The sequence below is a fragment of the Triticum aestivum genome, chromosome 6A, assembly GCF_018294505.1.
Source record: "Triticum aestivum cultivar Chinese Spring chromosome 6A, IWGSC CS RefSeq v2.1, whole genome shotgun sequence".
NCBI classification, from domain to species: Eukaryota; Viridiplantae; Streptophyta; class Magnoliopsida; order Poales; family Poaceae; genus Triticum; species Triticum aestivum.
In genome coordinates, this window is record NC_057809.1 from 431,212,144 (window position 1) to 431,234,338 (window position 22,195).

Consider the following 22,195-nt stretch of genomic DNA (forward strand, 5'->3'; position numbering starts at 1 on the left):
CCTCCCATGGGGAGTCCGAATTGGACTAGGGGAGGGGGGCGCGGCCCCTCTTTCCCTCTCCCTCTCCCTCTCTTTCCTTCCCCCTTCCCTCTTCCTAGTTGGACTAGGAAAGCGGAGTCCTACTCCTACTAGGAGGAGGACTCCCCCCTCCTTGGTGCGCCCCAAGGGCAGGCCGGCCTCTCCCCCTTGCTCCTTTATATACAGGGGCAGGGGGCACCTCTAGACACACAAGTTGATCTTCGTGATCGTTCTCTTAGCCGTGTGCGGTGCCCCCCTACACCATAATCCTCGATAATATTGTAGCGGTGCTTAGGAGAAGCCCTGCGACAGTAGAACATCAAGATCGTCACCACGCCGTCGTGCTGACAGAACTCTTCCCTGACATTTTGCTGGATCGGAGTCCGGGGATCGTCATCGAGCTGAATGTGTGCTAGAACTCGGAGGTGTCGTAGTTTCGGTGCTTGATCGGTTGGGCCGTGAAGACGTACGACTACATCAACCGCGTTGTTCTAACACTTCGACTTCTGGTCTACGAGGGTACGTAGACAACTATCTCCCCTCTCGTTGCTATGCATCACCATGATCTTGCGTGTGCGTAGGAATTTTTTTGAAATTACTACGTTACCCAACACCCGGGCCCAAGGCGCGCTTGGGCTTGACTTCGTGGCGAAGCCAAGGGTCAAGTGCGGAGCGCCGCGGGCCCCAATAGCCTGCGGACTTGGTCAATGCGTGGCGGTTGATTGGACATGGGCGTCTCCACTTCCCCATGCTGCCTGGGCAACTGCCCGACTTGACAAAAGGCTAGCGTAGACAACGCTCTACTTCACTGTTTCCTTTCACCTTGCTCAGATCCCCTTTCTTGCTCCCCGCTTCCGAAATCTTCAGATCTGCTCCCATCCTTTCCTGCATCAGCGACTAATGGCGCCTTGGAGGTTCAAGCCCGCCTCATTGTCGGCTTGGTATGAACCGTCTCTCAATGTGCCCAATGTCTCGGAGAAGAGCAACGAAAGGGGGAATACGAAGCTCCGGGTTGCCTTCGACGTGCTAGAGCCCGAGGGGAGCACATTCTTCCCCTTCTTCACGAGCAGTATTGCCACCGAGTTGGTTCCCCCTTCTCCGATTTCTTCTATGAGGTCCTCGGCCACTACGGGCTGCAGGCGCTGCATCTCCATCCCAACTCCATCCTTCTCTTGTCCATCTTTGCCTACTATTGTGAGGCGTACCTGGGCGTGATGCCGTCCGTGGCTCTGCTGCACCACTTCTTCTTCCTCCGTGCCAGCGAGGGCCATATCTCCGGGTGCGCCAATTTCATCGCGTCCGGCAAGGCCAACTCGATCTCAAACACCGGGAAGAAGGCCGACAACCTCTGGGCCAAATGGGTCATGATGGGCGCCAAGTGCGTCCACCCGCGCTTGGCGCTGCCGACAGAGAGGCCCCAGTCCGACAAGGGGTGGTCCTACGTGAAGCTCACCGACGAGCGGGCGACGTTGGTGCTGGAGCAGAGGACGTCTGACCTGAAGCCTGGCAACGTCGAAGGCGACGAAGATTACAGGGGCCATGCTCCTGAGGGAATTCCTGGCACTGCGCGTGGCCCCGCTTCAAGCCCGCACGCGCCCGTTGTTGGAACTTGGGGATGAAGAGGACAAGGTTCGCTTGAGCTCGGAGGCCTTGTCCGACGAGGAGCTGACCGCAGCTCTCCGCCTCCTGGTTGGGGACGATTAGGAGTATCCGCCGAATGTCTTTACCCCCTTGTTCCGCCACAAGGATGAGGAGCTGATCGTGGCCTCCAAGCCGACCTTTGACGAGCATGGACTGGTGCCGCCGGTGATCACCGGGGCCCCTGCGGCACCGACACCGGTGGAGCTGTCTTCTGGTGAGTCCCGTGGGGAGGAAGAAGAGGAGGAGAAAGACTCGGAGGTGACCCCCGAAGGGACGGGGGAGACCTTCCCCCTGAGTAAGGCTGTCATCCTCCGCGCCTTTCCCGACAATGATGAGGCCGACACTCCCCAGGAGAAGGGGGAACTGGCCGTGATCCCGACGAGGAGCAGGTCGGCACTGATCTTCCGAGATTCTGCTGCTGCTTTAGTGCCGGCTGGAGTTGCTTCCGACTCAACCGCTGCTCCTGCTTCAGTTTCTGGGGCTGGTGCGCCCGCGCCTCGAGTCGCGACGCTCTCAGGCTTCAAGCTCACCAAGCGGAAGGTGGACCACGTTGATGTGGACCAGTAAGTGCCCCGCCTCGCCTTGTTCCTGCTGTTGATGCACATTTCTGACTCTCTTTCCTTGTTGTGTAACCAGGCTGTCGTCTGTGGCGAAGAGGAGAAGGGAGAGCGAGGTGGTGCGACTTGAGTCCGTGTCGCCTCCTGCGACCGCGCCCCTCTCCATGAGCAAAGGTGGGGATGGTGCTCGTGCTTCTCCAGCCCGGTCATCCTCGCAAGGCCCGGTGGAGCATCCTTGGGAGGAGTCAGCCCCAGAAGCGCCACTAGCTCGGGAGGTGCCGGTGTCTGGCATGGCTGATGAGGTCCCGAAGGCTCAGGAGCCCTTGATATCCCGGGCTCTGGTGACAACGTCGCCCTCTTCTCATTCTGCGCCCCTGGCCCCAGGTTCTTCTGCTTCCTCTGCCATCTTGGAGCGCACCCTTTTGGAGATGGCCCAGCTGCGGGAAGATCTCTAGGGCGCGGACCCGCGCATGGTGGCCGGGTGCCTGGAGCTGGCCTCTGGCTAGCTTCACTCTGACTCGGCAGTTCGAGCATCACTGAGCCAGGCCGCGACGGCTTCCGAGAAGGACAAGCAGGCCGCCACCAAAGCTGTCGCCGGTCGTGAGGCGACACTGAAGGACGCCGCGGCCGCCCGCGGCCGCTGACGAGAGCTGGAGGACGAGCTGGAGGGCCTGCGCGACCAGCATGCGGAAGAAGCACGTTGCCGCCAGGCGAAGGAGGAGGAGATGAGGGCTCGGGAGGATGCCGTCAAGGGCCGCGACGCTGTAGGATCGAAAGCATGTCTAGAGGGGGGGTGATTAGACTACTTGACCAAATAAAAATATAGCCTTTTCCCAATTTTAGTTCTTGGCAGATTTTTAGCAACTTTGCACAAGTCAAGCAATCAACCTACACATGCAATTCTAAGAGTATAGCAGCGGAAAGTAAAACAATTGCATATGAAGGTAAAGGGAGGAGTTTGGAGGGAGCAAATGCAATGTAGACACGGATATTTTTGGCGTGGTTCCGATAGGTGGTGCTATCGTACATCCATGTTGATGGAGACTTCAACCACGAAGGGTAACTGAGGGAGTCCTGGATTAGGGGGTGTCCGGACAACCGGACTATATCCTTTGGCCGGACTGTTGGACTATGAAGATACAAGATTGAAGACTTCATCCTGTGTCCGGATGGGACTCTACTTGGCGTGGAAGGCAAGCTAGGCAATACGGATATGTATATCTCCTCCCTTGTAACCGACCTTGTGTAACCCTAGCCCCCTCTGGTGTCTATATAAACCGGAGGGTTTAGTCCGTAGGACAACATACAATCATACCATAAGCTAGCTTCTAGGGTTTAGCCTCTCTGATCTCGTGGTAGATCAACTCTTGTAATACTCATATCATCAAGAACAATCAAGCAGGACGTAGGGTATTACCTCCATCAAGAGGGCCCGAACCTGGGTAAACATCGTGTCCCCTGCCTCCTGCTACCATCCGCCTTAGACACACAGTTCGTGACCCCCTACCTGAGATCCGCCGGTTTTGACACCGACATTGGTGCTTTCATTGAGAGTTCCACTGTGCTGTCGCCATAAGGTTTGATGGCTCCTTCGATCATCGGTAACGATGCGGTACAGGGTGAGGTTTTCCTCCCCGGACAGATCTTTGTATTCGGCGGCTTCGCACCGTGGGCCAATTTGCTTGGCCATCTGGAGCAGATCGAGAGCTATGCCCCTGACCATCAGGTCAGATTCGGAAACTTGAACTACGCGGCCGATATCTGCGGAGACTTGATCTTTGACGGATTCGAGCCCATGCCAGGTGTGCCGCACAGTCACGACAAGCATGGCATAACTCTGCCGGCGAACAGTATGCGGGAGATCGCATCTGCAACTACTGCGGCTGTCAATCCGGAGCAAATCACGCCATCTGAGAGCGGAGGGATAGAGCCCGCCACGGAGGTCGCGCTCTTAGCGGCGATAGAGCCAGACGCTGACTTCACCCCTTACGAGAGCCGTGTTGCCGAACCACTGGATTCACCCCCGGCCACGGATTCGAGCCACTTATATCCATGCCCGTCGAACCTGACTGGGCGCCGATCATGGAGTTCACCTCCGTGGATATCTTTCAGCACTCGCGTTTCGGCGATGTGCTAAATTCATTAAGGTCTCTCTCCTTGTCAGGAGAACCTTGGACGAACTATGTTCGGCTAGAATGGGATGCGGACGACGAAGAAATTCGCTGCCCACCCACCACCCACTTGGTAGCCACTATCGATGACTTAACCGACATGCTTAACTTCGACTCCGAAGACAACGACTACATGAATGAAGATGCAGGAGACGAACAGTAACCAGCGCCCATAGGGCGCCGGACAACCACTTCATCACATGACATATACATGGTGGATACACCCAAAGAGGGCAATGGCGAAGAGACAGCGGAGGATGCCCCCTCCAAGCAACCCAAGCGCCGACGTCAGCGGCGCCGCTCTAAGTCCCGCCATAGCAAAAACAACGATAACAACGCAAGAGGAAATAGCAGTCCAGTCGACTATAGAAGAAACGACGACTGCACCGCCCCGCTGGCAGAGCATGATCAAGACGCAAACGGTGAACACAGTACGGATCCGGCGTCCGAACACGGCGACGCCAAGGATAAACCTCATCAAACCCTGTCTAGGGAGGAAAATAGTCCGGACGAATATGCACACATCATCCCGGAAACGCACTTGGAGCAAGAGAACCTCTGCAAAAGGCTTATTGCCACAGCGCCTGAAGAAGCAGAAGCAAAGGCTTAAGGCCGCACAAGATACGCTCAACAGCAGGTGGAACGAAGTGCTCGACAATGAAACAAAGTATGGTGGAGGTTACCACACAAATAGCTATCCAAAGCGCAAGCTATTACCTAAATTCGATGATGAGGCCTTAGAGCCCACACAGCCGACAAATGATATGGCCAACCGGCCAGATCCACCACCTTGTGACCGCAATAGAGCGGCTAACAAAGTCACACATAAGTCAACACACGATCTATGTGAGAACTTGCGCCAAAAATCTGGCGCGACCAGATCCATCTATGGATCTAGGAAGCGCGCTCCGGCACAAAATCAAAACCGAATACTACAACCGTCCGAACACCATGGAATATCCCAATATAGGGGTGCCGCACACCCCCTATGTTTCACCGATGAGGTGCTGGATCACGAATTCCCAGTAGGATTCAAACCAGTGAACATAGAGGCGTATGACGGGGCCACAAACACTAGAGTCTGGATCGAGGAGTTTATCCTCCATATTCATATGGCTCGCGGAGACGATCTCCATGCCATTAAATACTTGCTCCTCAAGATTTAAGGGCCAGCTCGGCACTGGCTGAAAAGCCTCCCCGAAAACTCAATTGGAAGTCGGGAGGAGCTCGAGGACGCTTTTCGGGCTAATTTTCAAGGGACTTATGTCCGACCTCCGGATGCAGACGATTTAAGTCATATAATCCAACAGTCCGGAGAGTCCGCCCGAAAGCTTTGGAACAGGTTGCTCACCAAGAAGAACCAAATCGTCGACTGTCCGGACGCCGAAGCCTTAGCAGCTTTTAAACACAGTGTCTGAGACGAATGGCTCGCCAGACACCTCGGCAAAGAAAAACCGAGAACAATGGCAGCCCTAACAAGCCTCATGACCCGCTTTTGCGCGGGCGAAGACGGCTGGTTGGTCCGTAGCAGCACCAGCGACTCAAGCACATCTGAAGTCAGGGATGGCAATGGAAAACCACGACGCAACAAAAACAAGCGTCGAAATAAAGAGGGTAGCCTAGATAACACGACGGTAAACACCGGATTCAGGGGCTCTCGACCTGGTCAGCAGAAAAAGCCTTTGAAAGGCAGCAGAGAAGGACCATCCGGCCTAAACAAGATTCTTGACAAGCTCTGTTAGATTCATGGCACCCCTGACAAACCTGCAAATCACACCCACAGAGAATGTTGGGTCTTCAAGCAGGCCGGTAAGCTAAACGCTGAACACAAAGGGGAAGAGACACCAAGCAAAGACGAGGATGAACCTCGCCAGCAAAGCACCGGAGGACAGAAAAATTTCCCACCAGAGATTAAAACGGTAAACGTGATCCATGTGACGAAGAGGAGAAGCAAGCATGCACTCCGAGATACACGCGCCATAGAGCCCGTCACCCCTAGGTTCAACCTCTGGTTGGCCTGCCCGATCACTTTTGATCATAGGGATCACACGACAAGTATCCGGCATGAAGGACTGGCGGCCTTGGTGTTAGACCCAATAATAAACGGGTACCATTTCACACGAGTCCTCATGGACGGCGGCAGTGATCTAAACCTGATATATTAGGACACAGTCCGCAAAATGGGGATAGACCCGACACAAATAAGCCACAGTAATACTACCTTCAAGGGAGCAATACGAGGCCAAGAGGCCACTGTACGGGCTCTCTACTGCTAGAGGTCGTATTCGGTTCTCCCGATAACTTCCGGAGCGAAAGGTTAACTTTCCACGTCGCTCCATTCCGAAGTGGTTATCAAGCACTACTCGGAAGAACGGCTTTCGCTTATTTTAATGCAATACCGCATTATGCTTTTCTCAAGCTTAATATGCCCGGTCCACGTGGCATCATCACAGTTAGCAGAAATACCAAATGTTTTTACGTGCGGAAGAGGATGCGGCGGCTTTAACAGCCGCGAACTAGACGACCTCACCAACGAGGAAAAGTGACAGGTCGTCAATACCACGGACACGGTTAGACGAGTCCCACATTTCACCACATACACATGAGATTGGTTTAATGGTCAAACCCTCATAGACTATACTAGGGGCTTCCCGCGCGTAATCAGGGCCAGCCCGGCTCAACTTGACTTCTCTTGAATTTTGATAGTTCATTGATAATAACCAATTCTTCCTTATTCCTTTTGGCATGGCAACTTTCACCTAAGTTCTTTCCTTTTACAGATGACAATCGTGCTACACCCGTCCAGGACACGGCACAACAGAGACACAGGCGCAGACGTGCAACAGGGACCCGCCCAAAGGTTTCTTTTTAGATTAAAACCCTGCATAAACCTTTTTTACCGTCTCTTGTTGCTCACATCCTCCGGATAATCCACACAACCAAGAAGGATGCTGACGTTATTGGCATGTGGCCACGTCAGGATATTGCACATACCTGGACACATGCGGTTTATCATTAAGGGCATTGTTTAGCCTGGTATATGTTATAAAGACCGAACACCTTAGGGAGTGTTCGGCGTCGTGAGTTTGGCCCTATATGCATCAGCTCCGAATCATGTCTTTGGTCAAATGTTGGGTTTGCCCGGCTCCCATGTTTTGGTACCTTACGTTCCGTCATATCGGCTAAGGTAGCACTGGGAGAACTACTGGGATTGTGCCCTGGTTCGTCCGGATGAACACCTCAGTAGAGAAAGCCGAAAGCTGACTGTCATGATATAGCGAGAGACTGGTCAACCACTCGATGACTCAGCGGAATCTTCAGGATTCCTCCACATTAACGAAGGGCTGTTTCCCGATCATGTACGTACGTGCCCCATATTCGGACGAGCGCAGAAGTACTAGGGGCTATATAGTAGCCCCACCGTCAAACTCCTATGGCTAAGTGAAAGTGTGAAAGCAATATAGTCCAATTGCCTTGTTCGCTGCGCTACCACCTCCTTAATGGACCAAGACGTTGGATCAAGTGTGGATTCGCGTTTTCTGCGAACGCCCCCGCATTATATGTGTGGGTGCGGAAGCCGACGACTGCAAACTTTCAGGTTATATACATATATACATAAACGGCCGCACAGGAGGCATCATAGTACTTTCGGGCAAAAGTATAAATACAGCCTTGATAACTCAATAAAACATTGTTTTTACAATGGAAGTACATGTCACTAGAACATAATATTCTTCGAGCACTGAGCCTTTATCGAACGAGCGCGTTCAAGAACTTCTTCGAAGTAGTGCTCGGCAGCCACTCGGCCTACGGCCGAACCCTGTGTCGCAACAGTGGTGGCCTCCATCTTTGCCCAGTATGTCTTGACATGGGCAAAGGCCATCCGTGCACCCTCTATGCATGCCGATCTCTTCATAGCATCGATGCGTGGCACAACACCAAGGAATTGTTGCACTAAACTAAAATAGCTATTCGGCCTTGGCCCTCTCGGCCACAGATGATTCACAACGGACCTCATGGCAAGTCCGGACAACCTATGGAGCTCGGCCCACTTAGCCATTCACTCATTCAATAGCAGTGGACGGACTGGAGCATGAAACTGTGACCAGAACAGCTTTTCCACTTCGCGATCTTTCTGATCCTTGAAGTATTCGGCCGCATCAGCAGCACTTGCAGCCAAATCCACGTAGGTGTCCGCATAACTCCATAGTCGGCCAAGAGGAGCATACTTCGGATATCCGAATTTAGTTCGCAACAAGAAGGGCTTCCCAGACACGATATCTGCAGCTTGATGCAGCTCCTCCTTCGTCGCTCTAGTTTTGGAGCGGGCTTCCTTGGCAGCTACCAGGGCCTTCTCCAGGTCCGTCGCCCTCGCTCGGCTTTCTTCTTAAAGAAGCTGGTAATGGTCAGCGGCATCTTTTAACTCTACAACCATTTTGGCCATTCTTTCCTTGCTCTCACAATGTGTGGCCTGTTCGGCCCTCAACTCTTCGGCTGCCTTTAAAGCGGCTGCATTGCTACTCCTTGCTTATTCCTTGGCTCGGGCAAGCTCCGCCCAAAGGGTCTCCACGGTGGCAGCTCCATCTACAGTCACAACATATTAAAGATACTGGCATCATGCTCCTCTTATTATGTGACGATCACCAGAGAAATCACTTACCCTGTGCCTCGTCAAGCCGCTAGTTGACAAGCATGCTATCGGCATCGACTGTATCAAGTTGCCGCTTTAGCTCGGCAAACCCATCAGTTCAGCTAGCCACCGGAGCCTCAGCCGCCTGCACATAAAGGCAGTAGGGTTATTACCTGGGAATATGATCCTCGGGTTGCCGCCATTCTCGACAACAACCAGAGTCTCAGGGGCTACTATCTGCATAGGGCACACCTAACTTGTGTGGTACTACCAAAAACATACACTATTTCACGTACCTCAAAGCCTTTCAGCAGACTCATAAAGGCTTCGTGCAATCCATTTTCAGCGCATGAAATCCTTCCAATTACCGTACCCATCAGCGTATGATGCGCTTCCGAGACGGCCGCTTGCCCCAGAAGATCCTTCAGTGCGTCCAACCGCACACTGTACGGTTCCAGACTCTTGCTGCCGCTCTCCTTAGGAGCCGGATACTGGGGATTCCGGGTAGCCAAAGGGTTATCCTCTGGCCTTGGAGGATCCGGAGACACCCTCCGCGATGACACTTCAGGGTCGCCCGCCTCATGAGGCGGAGTGTCAGGGGGAGGCATTTTGCTCTCCATCATCTCTGGAAGAAGATCCCCCGAAGATGAACTCTGTCGAGAAGGGCTAAGATCCGGACTACAATTTATAAGCATCGGTTATTGTCTTCGGAAGTAAGGGAGGATATTTTCACTATTAGGTACTTTTTTATTACTTACATCTCGGTAGAGGGCTGATCCCCGCGCGGACATTGTGCGGCAAGAATACCCTCCGAGGCAGGACCCTCTGACAGAGATTTCTTCTCCCGTTTGGAAACCTTAGTTTCCGGACCTTCAGAGGTAGTCCTCTTCCTTCCCCGGGGAGAAAGAATGTCAGATTCTTCCCCTGGTTATCCTCCCTCGCGGAGGCGCTCATCCCCTCGGTTGGGACGAGTAGCGAGTGAGGCCCACTGTCGGCCTCTTTATTCCAACCTTCATCTTCCTTTGAGGGCACTTGATAAGACGCCAGCTCAAGCATTTTTTCCAGTACCGGATTGTCCAAGCCTTCAGGAAGGGGGGCCGGACACCTGATCATCTTCGCCTTTGTTATCCAATCCTGGTCAAAGAGCGACTTTTTAGAATGATGTCATGATAAATAAAAGGAAAGTGTGTTCGGCCATGGGATTACTTACTTGGGTAGTAGGGCGGTTGCAGCTCAAACCCACATCCTCAGTGGTGTCCGGACACTCTATTTGGGGTCCGAAAAACGATTTGTACATCTCTTCGAGCGTCATGCCGAGGAAATGCTGAATAGCTCGCGGTCCTTCCGGGTTGAATTCCCACATATGGAGTGGCCGATGTTTGCAAGGCTGGACTCGAAGAACCAGCATAACTTGCATTACCATAACCAGACTGAAATCTCTCTCAAAGAGATCTTGGATACGGCTCTGCAATATTGGCACGTCCTTTCCTGGACCCCAGCTCAGCCCCCTGCTAATCCATGACATCAGTTGTGATGGGGGGCCCGAGCGAAAGGTGGGGGCGGCTACCCACTTGGCACTTCGGGGAGCTGTGATGTAAAACCACTCCCGCTGCCATAACCTGGACACCTCTGGGAAGGAACCCTCTGGCCATGGAGCATCAGCGATTTTGCTTATTAAAGCACCTCCGCACTCTGCGTGCTGCCCCTCGATCATCTTCGTCTTCACATCAAAGGTCTTGAGCCACAGGCCGAAGTGAGGGGTAATGCGGAGGAAGGCCTCACATACAACAATAAATGACGAGATGTGAAGAAGGGAATCCGGGGCCAGATCATGGAAATCCAGCCCGTAATAGAACATAAGACCCCTAACGAAGGGATCCAGAGCGAGGCCTAGTCCTCGGAGGAAGTGGGAGATGAACACGACACTCTTGGTTCGTTCGGGAGTAGGGATTACCTGCCCTCGGGTAGGCAGCCTATGTGAAATTTCGGCGGTCGGATATCTGGCCTCTCTCAGCTTCTTGATGTCCTCCTCTGTGACAGAGGAAGGCATCCACCGACCTTGAAGGTTGGATCCGGACATAGTTGAAGGTACGAAGCGCCTGACCTGAGCTTTGGGTGTTAGAACTCGAGGCGGGGGAATGATTCGATTGAGCACGAGAGGGAAAAAATAAAAAGCCTCGTCCTCTTTATAAAGTGGGTGAATATCAAGCGTCCTCCTCATGGTCATTTTGGACTTGCCTAAGATCTAGGAGTCATACCAACAGGCACGGTTGGGTTACCCATGTCCGTATTGATGAGAATACCGTAATAAGGGGGACACGATCTCTGCTTTGACAAGACGTGACAGAAAAACCGCCTCACAATATGCGCAACGCTAGTTGAGAAAAATGGTTCAGATAAGGACCGGGCCGTGACGTGATGTTGTGCTGCCGAAACATGTCAGCAGATTAGATTCATAGAAATATTATCCTCTCTATGATGGGGGGTGAAACTTGTTTTGCAGAACCGAACACTATCCTTGTGTTCAAAAATCTTCCATGAAGTATTTCGAGAAGAACCCGCCTTGCAATGCAGAATACCATACTACGTGCCAGACTCGTTGCCATTGAAGCCTGGTTCAGGGGCTACTGAGGGAGTGCTGGATTAGGGGGTCTCCGGACAGCCGGACTATATCCTTTGGCCAGACTGTTGGACTATGAAGATACAAGATTAAAGACCTCGTCATGTGTCCGGATGGGACTCTACTTGGCGTGGAAGGCAAGCTAGGCAATACGAATATGTATATCTCCTACCTTGTAACCGACCTTGTGTAACCCTAGCCCCCTCCGGTGTCTATATAAACCGGAGGGTTTAGTCCGTAGGACAACATACAATCATACCATAGGCTAGCTTCTAGGTTTTAGCCTCTCTGATCTTGTGGTAGATCAACTCTTGTAATAATCATATCATCAAGAACAATCAAGCGGGACGTAGGGTATTACCTCCATCAAGAGGGCCCGAACCTGGGTAAACATCGTGTCCCCTACCTCCTATTACCATCTGCCTTAGATGCACAGTTCGGGACCCCCTACCCGAGATCCGCCGGTTTTGACACCGACATTAACGGTTGTGCGAGTCCACGAAGGGCTCCACCCACGAAGGGTCCACAAAGAAGCAACCTTGTCTATCCCACCATGGCCATTGCCCACGAAGGACTTGCCTCACTCGGGTAGATCTTCATGAAGTAGGTGATCTCCTTTCCCTTACAAACTCCTTGGTTCAACTCCACAATCTTGACGGAGGCTCCCAAGTGACACCTAGCCAATCTAGGAGACACCACTCTCCAAGAGGTATCAAATGGTGTGTTGATGATGAACTCCTTGCTCTTGTGCTTCAAATGATATTCTCCCCTAACACTCAACTCTCTCTCATAGGATTGGATTTGGTGGAAAGAATATTTGAGTGGAAAGCAACTTGGGGAAGGCTAGAGATCAAGATTTATTTGGTAGGAATGGAATATCTTGACCTCAACACAAGTGTAGGTGGTTCTCTCTCAGAAAATGTATGTTGGAACTGTAGGCATGTTTTGATGGCTCTCTCCATGAATGAAGACTGGGTGGAGGGGTATATATATCCTCCACACAAACTCTAACCGTTACACACAATTTACCAAACTCAGTGGGACCGAATCATGAAACTCGGTCGGACCGATTTAGTTCAAAATGTGAATGTTAGGATTTTTGGTGGGACCGACACGTCAACTCGGTGGGACCGTTGTCATTAGGGTTAGGGAATAACGTAATCTCGATGAGACTGATTACACAAACTCGGTGGGACCGATTTTGGTAATAGACAAACAGAGAGTTGGTCAGGAAATCTCGGTGGGACCGATTCGCTCTTTCGGTAGGACCGAAATGTTACAGAAGGGAAACAAAGAGTTTGCATTGCAATCTCGGTGGGACCGATCACTCATCTCGATTCTACCAAAACGTTACGAAGGGAAACAGAGAGATTACAATCCCATCTCGATGAGACCGAGATCCCTATCAGTGAGACCGAAAAGACTAGGGTTTCTGGCAGTGGCTATGTCAAGAGAACTCGGTGGCGCTGGATAGAGAATTTCGATGGGGCCGAGTTTAACTTTTGGTTTGGGACATATGTGGTTATGAGAAAGTACTTGAAGGCTTTGGAGCATATCACTAAGCATTTTGAGCAAGAAACTCATTAAGTAACACCTCACCCCCTCTTGATAGTATTGGCTTTTCCTATGGACTCAATGTGATCTTGGATCACTAAAATGATAAGTGTAGAGTCTTGTGCTTTGAACTTGAGCCAATCCATTTGTCCTTAGCATTGTGAGGGGTCCACTTTCTAATCCATGCCATGCCAATCATTGAGCTTTCCTGAAATATTTATCTTGAAATAGCATTAGCTCAATGAGCTATATGTTGTTAGGAATTACCAAAACCACCCAGGGATAGTTGCACTTTAAATCTCCCCCTTTTTGGTAATTGACGACAACTTATAGATCAAAGCTTCAACAAATGATAATAAGATTGAAAAACATCGTCTCTTTGAGAAGTATGTGATTAGCAAGAGCTCCCCCTAAATTTGTGCATTATTTAAAATTTGCTTTTGAATGAAAATGCACAATCAATTAGAATCATGGGTTACTCTTCCATGTCACATACATCTTGGCGGAGCGCTCAAAATGATAGAAATTAAAAGCATGCACTCATCACCAAGCAAGTGAATGGTCATATAAGGATATAAGAGATAATATCATCGAGCAAGCATTAAGGGTAGCATATGATCAAACACATGATCAAACGAGTATCTCACAAGAACATAAAGTATCTCACACAAGCACACAATAAATAAGTTCAACCAAACCAAAACAAGAGAGATAAAAAGCAACACACTCTCTCTCTTGAAGCCTATGATCTATACATTTTTCTCCCCCTTTGGCAACAAGTTACCAAAAAGTTCAAAAATGCATTGTGCTAAACGTCTCTCAGGCTTGATATTTGGGAGGTGGTGTAGGGATGACTCCAAGGACGAAAGCTTTTGTTGATGTAGCTGGAGCTGGTGGAGTGGTTGCTGGAGGTGGCACTGGAGATGCAGCTGCTGGAGCTGACGCTGTAGCTCTAGTATCTGTGACTGGTACTACAGCAGACCTCTCACTTCGGGGCACTCTAGCAAAAGCATCTGTAGTTGACTTGCCCTTCTTCTCCTCCACTTCCTCCTGAAGCTGCTCAACTGCTGACTGAATCTCAGTTACTTTGACATCAAGATCATAGAATTTCTGCTCAACGATCCTCTCCAAGCTCTCCTGGTTTTGAGTCAGGGTGGCCAAGCCCTTCTCAATCCTCAAGGTGGATTGGATCAGATATCCAAGCTAATTTTGCTTGGATTTCAAGAACACTTGAGATGCCTCTTCAACAGTTGGCATTCTTGCAGCTTTCTCTACCCTTGCCTTCTCTCTCTTCTCATGTGCTTGCACAGATGTGGGGTCTTCCTCATTCATCACAACAGTGTTGTCTTCAAATTCAGAGTATATGGCCAGGTATTCCTTATCCAATAGATATTTGCCTATGCCCATCTTGGAGTTGATGAGCTCCTGAATTTGTGGGGCACACCACTACAAAAAAATACACTTCCATGATGATACATGTTTGTCACAGTAGGTCGCTTTTTTTGTCATGCATATACATCCATGACAAATTTATGACAGAATCAAGATAGTCATACTTGTGCTGTCGTAGAAGTGTTCCATGACATTACCAAAATTATCATCACGGAAGTGTCCACTTCCATGACGATAAATCGCGCGTCACAGAAGTGCTTTCCACAAGGGTGACCGACACGTGGCATCCACCGTAACGGAACACCGTTAAGCTATCGGGTCGGGTTTTGGATCCGATAACCCATTAACAGCCCTGACCAATGGGAAATTTCCACGTGTAAAATTCTTATTGGCCGGAAGAAACACGTGTCAGCTCGTCAGTGGGTCAGATAGGCGCCTATGATACATCGACATGTGGCACGGCCCAACAGAGGCCCATTCCCATGAAAAGGCCGGCCCGTTTGACTTGGTCAAAAGCTAGCGGGCCAGCCCATGGAAAGCCTGTTAATGGCCTGTTCGAATATAGACCATTTACAGCCCGCTAACCCAAGGCCTGTTACGCCCTATCCGAATTAGGCTCAGTAGCATCATCTGGGCCATCCAATACGATTCCAGCCTGTTTTCACTTCTGGCCCATGTATGGCCCATGACGTCTTTCGGCCCATATGAGGCCCTATGTAACTCTTGGCCTACTAACGGCCCGTGGTGAAACTGGCCCGTAATGAACAGTGTATCACTTTACACCCATTAACGGCCCGTGGTGAAACGGGCCCGTAATGAACAGTGTATCACTTTATACCCATTAACGGCCTGTTATTCCGTTGGGCCGTTTCCAGCCCATGTTATCTTTCGGCCTTCTCAGAGCCCATTTATTCTTGAGCTCATTTCCAGCATTCGTTTACTTACGGCCCGTTACTGTCATTTTCTGCTTATGGGCGAAATTTAGCCCATGGTTATAGTCGGCCCGTTTGTGGTCCGTTAATACGTTGGGCCGACTTCATGGCGTCATCAAATACGGCCTATTAACGATGGCCCGTTATGGTCGGCCCATGAACGGACGATTCCAACTCTAGCCCGTTTACGGCCATAATGCGGCCTGTTTGGCCCATGTCTGGCCAATCGATTATACGGCCCGTATAAGGCCCATTGATAATACGGCCCGCAGAAGGCCCATTGTTTCTACGGCCCGTAGAAGGCCCATTGTATCTACGGCCCGTAGAAGGCCCACTGTTTCCACGGCCAGTAGGAGGCCCAGTGTCACTACAGTAAATATTAGCCCATGGTTATTGTGGCCTAGTTTTAAAAAATAGGTTATTGCAGCCACTAGCTAACCGCGGAAAAAGAACTGCAATGACTACAAGCAAACAAATAAACAAGACAACAAGGAAATAAATACGCAAGCAACTAATGCTAGGCTATCACGGCTATTACACATATTACATCCACTGGGCATCAAAGTTCGCCACTAGTGCAAATATAGGGAACAAAGCAGCATATCATATACACTGGTTGTCAAAGTTGGCGACCAGCGCAAATAAAAGCTGCAACAAAACAAATCCAGAACTGAAACCACTTCAGAAGATCTCAAGAAACAATATCCTGGGTACCCATAATGCTGGCAAGATGCTTAGCAAGCTTATTAACTTTCTCTTGTTTGTTGCTTAAATCCTCCAGCGCTTGCTGTTGCACCAGAAAATATGCATCTGAATTCTGCAGGGACTTCCTCAGTCCTTCAGCTTCCTATCGCAGCACATCTGATCGATGTCTTTCAACTTGAAGTTGAGACTCAAGAAGAAGAACTGATTCAGGCAGCGAGTTCAAAGAGCTTGTGCCAGCAGTAGTGGCCAGTAACTCGAACACTACATCAAGACAGGACTTTTGGGTTCCCTCACTGTCGTCAAGATAGTTTTTATCAGCTTTCTTGGAGACCAACAGGGATGTCTCACTATCTTGAACCTTATCTGCATTACTTCCTTTACCATTGGATAACGCGGTACTGTTCTCCAATATTTTGTCCGCATTCTAAAAGAGAAACAAGCAGACACATCACATGTTTACCATGTTGTATATGAAACTCATTTTGGTAAATGAGTTCAGTAGTAAAGTGGACAGGATAACAGCATGAAACAAACATATATCTATGTACCATGGTCACTTTATGGTCTATATCATTCTAGTTTTTGTTGCCAAATCAAGATAGAGACACAGTTCAAATAATATGTGTTCAAGACAAAGCAGAATAGACGGAATATAAGTGTGGGTAACTATAGAGCAATAACAACACTTGTAATGTGCATGACATGAGAACATAACTGTTTATTCAATTGAAACTGAAATCAACATAGAGCAGGTTACAACAGTAAACCAGTTAAAGAAACAAGTTTAAAACATACCTGTTGCACCATTGGAGTTTCAATTCCATACTTCAAATTTGAAAATAGTTGGTATGAGTAAATACAGTCATGCAAGAGCAAAGGAGTATGAACCATAGCTACAGAACCTGACCTGAGAACAAATCTTCTTCTCCTTTAAGCGTTGAGTTGGGATTTGGAGTGGTGGTCCTCGCGCTTTGCGCACTGCAGTTGCCTTACTAACTGCTGTTGTTTGGGTGCCCTGTGGTGGAGACGGTGCTGTGTCAACTGGAACTGGGTTACTATCTGCCGGGGTTGGGGTTGAAAGGGTGTAGCTGGTTCTCTGTCCAACTGGGTAGGGGTACAATCTGCGAGAGTCTGGGTTATGTGCGGTGGATCTGGTCCTTGGGCAAGTACAACCATGGTTCTATCTGCATCAACTGGTACCACTATCTTTTCTGAAGACCGTGTTGTTACTCCCTTAGATACTGCCATCACGCTCTCCAATTCAAATGGCTGATAACCAAGAAAAGTAATTGAAAGTATAGACATTGTATGATAGACAGGTGCAATGGATAGTGGGGAATAAAAGAGGGCATGAAATAAGTCATATTTATGTTGTCTAACCAAACAGGATAGCATGATACAATTTCACATATATGATGGCTAACTAAACAGGATAGCATGACACAATTTCACATTATGATGGCTAACTAAAAAAGATGGAAAGACATAGTTCAAAATATGAGACTATGTAAACAGGATGACATGACATAACTATATAATGTGTTTATTAAATAGGTTGGCATGCCATAATTCACATACATTCACGGATAGAATGCCATAATTCAAAATATGATGACTGCAAACACTAAACAGGATGAGATGATATAACTATATGATGTCTTTATTAAATGGGTTGCCATGCCATAATTCAGATAGATGATGTGTATGTACTATGTAAACATGATGGCATGATATAATTCAAATATATGATTTATATAGTAAGCAAGTAAGCAGATGGCAATCCATATATGATGTAAAAACTAAGCAATGCAAGACAACATGCATGACATGGGTAATATAACCCTGCCAAGTTTGAGCATAGACCTCGGGGGGAAAATAGGACTGGTCATCAGTCTCTAAATCCTCCTCCGAGGAGCTCTCTGTAACCAACAAGATGTCTGCTTCAGTAGGTAGCATTGTCTGCTCTGAATACCTTGTTTTCACTCCAGATACTTCCATCACCGCTTCAAATGGCTGATGCACAGGAAGAGTAGTTGAATATACAAACGTTGTCGACAAATGGAACACGTAATACAAAAAAGTGATAGCATGATATAATTCACATACATGATGATTGGCTAAACAGCATGGCATTGCATAATTCACATATATAATGCCTTTGCAATAAGATAGCATTGTATAATTCACATATATAATGTCTTGCAACAAGATGGCAATGCATAATTCACATATATGGTAATTAGAAACTGAACAAGTGGCATTCACACAAAGCATGTCTAAACTAATCAAATGACATAGCAATGCGAGACACCATACGCATGATATGAGCAACATAACCCTGCCAAGTTAGAGCATACACCTCGGGGGGGGGGGGAATAGGACTGGTCATCTGTCTCTGAATCCTCCTCTAAGGAGCTATCCGTAACCAGCAAGATATGCGCTTCGTCAGATAGCATAGTCTGCTCTGAAGACCTTGTTTTCACTCCAGAATTTGCCATCACCGTGTCAAATGGCTGATGCACACGAAGAGCAGTTGAATGTAATAACATTTTTGACAAATGTAATATGTAACCAAAAAAAGGATGGCCTGATATAATTTACATATAAGATGACTGGCTAAGCAGGGTGGCATTGCAAAATTCAGATATATGATGCCTGGCTTAACAAGATGGCGTTGCATAATTCACATAAACGATGAATAAACCAAACAGATGGCATTCACACAAAGGATGTCTAAACTAAGAACATGACATATTTGATGTATAAAGTAAGCAATGCAAGACACCATATGCATGATATAACCAACATCAGCATGCCAAGTTAGAGCGAAGACCTCAGGGGGTAAATAAGAGTTGTCTTCTCCTTCTGAATCCCCCTCAGAACAGATATCTTCCTCTCGATTACAATCCGAAATGCGTGGAGGGGGGGGGGCTGCCTTTGCGCCTACCATGGAGCGACGTCTGCATGAAATTTTATGGCCACGCAAGGCTCGTCTCTTTTGCTCTACATGTTCAGTTCCATTGTTTACAATAACTGTCATGCATAGGAATAAAACATAGTGAGATTATGTAAGGAGTGCATGCAGAAATCCAGAGTGATGGTAGCAAGCTGTGGATAGACCCAAAACCAATAATAGCAGGCAGATAATGGCTTTAGTTAAAAAATACAAATAATGGCTTCTTTATTGTTTGTTTCCCACCCAACATGAAACTCATAGTAGACACCGGAGATTAACCAGATAGTAGATAAATACTATTGATAGCGGCCCTGATATGTACCCACAACCATTTAAAAACTCAAGTTTGACCATTAGTTTGGAGCTGACTCAGAGTCTAATCAGTGAACGGGACGATAAAGTAGCATGTAATATTAAGCGATGCATAACGTAAGCAGACACGAAAGAGTGAGACCTCTCTTGCGGACCCGTGTAGTCCTCGAGGTCATCTGCTCGGTTGATGATGGTAGTGCAGTTTTCATGGCTGCCAGCAGCGGGGAAGAAGATCCGAGGCGGCGAAAGACAGTCTGGAGGCCGGATCCCTGCTGTGCTGGACCCTTCTGTCGTTGGAGCAGCTGAGCTGGGGTGGACGACGGCGCAGCAGGAGCGGGACAAACCACGCAAGGTTTTCTTTGACAACTATCTGTAAGAGAAGTAATTCTGTAAGGGCTCGTTTGAATTGGAGGATTCCAACAATGCAGGGATAGGAAATAGACAGGAATAGGATAGGAATGCACGTGCAAAACAGAGAATTTAAAAACATAAGATTTCTGCCAATCTGGGTGTTTGATTCACAACAATTGGAAGATCACACGATGCAAAGAAGCATGGTGACATTAAGTCAAACCACAAGAAAATGTACGGTTATAATGCTATTATGCTACTATCTCTTAGTCTTGTGCTTCATGAATAAGAATTTGAAAAGGACGACAAGTGAAAATTAAAATTCCTACGTTTTTTCTTTCAAGGAGACACTAAAGGAACAAATCCGTGTGCTCAAGTGGACAATATATATAACATGTAGAGTAAAAAAGAGATGCAACAAGTGTAGAACCTCTTTGGCGAAGCCATGTCAATCTCAGCGTGATTGGGTTGGCCGGTGAGGATGCTCCGGCTGACTTGGCTGTCAGAGGAGGGGAAGAAGATCTTAGGCGTCTGGAGATGGAGCCCGAGGTACTGCTCCACTGTTATGGAGGGTTTGGTTGTTGGAGCAGCTCCGGTGAGTTGTACGACGCCGAGGCTGAAGCAGGACAAGAGAGACAACGAACAATGTTAACCTGAGTGGAATTCTAATAGCATCTCCAATACATGACGTAAAATACATAACCACAAAGTGCTAGATGTAAAATACATCAGCCGCTCATCTTTGAACTTAACTGTCAAAACTGAACTTAAATGTCGAAACTGAATTTTGTTGTCGAAACTGAATTTTGCTGTTGAAACTGAACGCACTAGCAAGGTGAGGCTACACGTCGGTCCACTGACTTTTTCATCTCTGGTCAGCCGATTTTGCAGCCGTTGGATACGAAATCAAGGGCCTGCGGTTCATCTTCAACCTCCACCCCCCTGAGCCGACCAAACAGCAGCCCCCGCTGCCTGCGGCCGACGGTGCACCGCCCCGCCCGCCCCAAAAACACTCCCCACCGCCGGTCCGCTGCCACCTCGGCCATCCCTCTAGGCCACCCCGTGCTGAGCTTTTTCTCCGACGATCCCCACGCCACCGCCCCGCCAACGTCGGCGACCACCGCGCCCATCCTGAACCCTAAGATAGATAGTGGGGTATCTCTGCAGCGAGCCCCCCTCCCCGCTGCGGCTGGTTCTTCCTTCACCCCAGCGAGCCCCCCCACCACCTGAAAATCGACTGACCCAAAAGTCGATTCAGTCGACTGAAGTGTAGCTAAATCGGAGCAGCATCGCAAGCAAGAGCAAGAGTGAGAGCAGCAGCGCGAGAAAGAGCAATATCAAGAGCAGACTAGGCAGGGGACCGAGAGCAAGAGCAGAGTAGTAGCGCAAGCGAGAGCTAAAGAAGCAGCAGGTCCTACTGATGTGGACGTCGCTACCGAGGGAGCGACATCGTGGAGGAAGTGGCCGGCGATGCCGCCGTGGATGGAGCCGGGCCGTGTCGGCTCGGGCGGAGCGCCGGCAGCACCGTGAGATTGAATCAAGAATAAAATGCGACGATTAGTGTACAACCTCTTTGGTGGCGCCGATTAGGCCGTAGCTTCATCTGAGGAAACGGTGATGATGATGCTCTACCGGTGGTGCAGGTGAAGACGGCGGTGTGGGAATGGAGGTGGCGCAAAAGACGAGGGGAACGTCGGGGCAGCTCCTTGGAGGTGGAGGACGTGGTGGCTGAACCGGCGGGATGATGAGATCGACGACGGATCCTCATCCGGTATGGTGGATGAGGGACGTCGAGGTGTTGCTGTGGACGACGTCGTCGGGGAAGAGGCTCCGACTGAATGGCGGACGGAGCAGGGTGTGGGGTTTCGTCGCGGGTTTTCGCGGCCTCGGTGTATGAATGGGTGGGCGGATGGGATGGCAGTGGGGAACCATGGCTTAGAGATGCGCTTGTCCGAAATGTGGGGTAAGTTACGAAAGTACCCCCACTGATTTGAGGCGGTTCTTTCGGTTCAGGGGTACCACGGGCATTTCGCATGTCTGGATTTCACAGGAGGTGGGAGTTTTCGCCGCGTTGTAATTTCGGAATAGCAAGGCACGGGTTGAGATGGAGGGAGTTGTCGGAGCACAACGAGACAAAGATATATCTTAAATATTTCAGGCTAATAAGGCGCGGGTTGAAATTTCCAGACAAGCCTAACGTGTACTATCCCAAATCAATGCGCCCTACAAATGTCATTCAAAACTTTGAATTCATGTTATGTTCAATTAAAATATTTCGCTACGTGTATAATGCATGCAACCTACTACTCAAATGAATGTTTCAGTGCATTCCAGACGTATATACCACCGCTTCAAT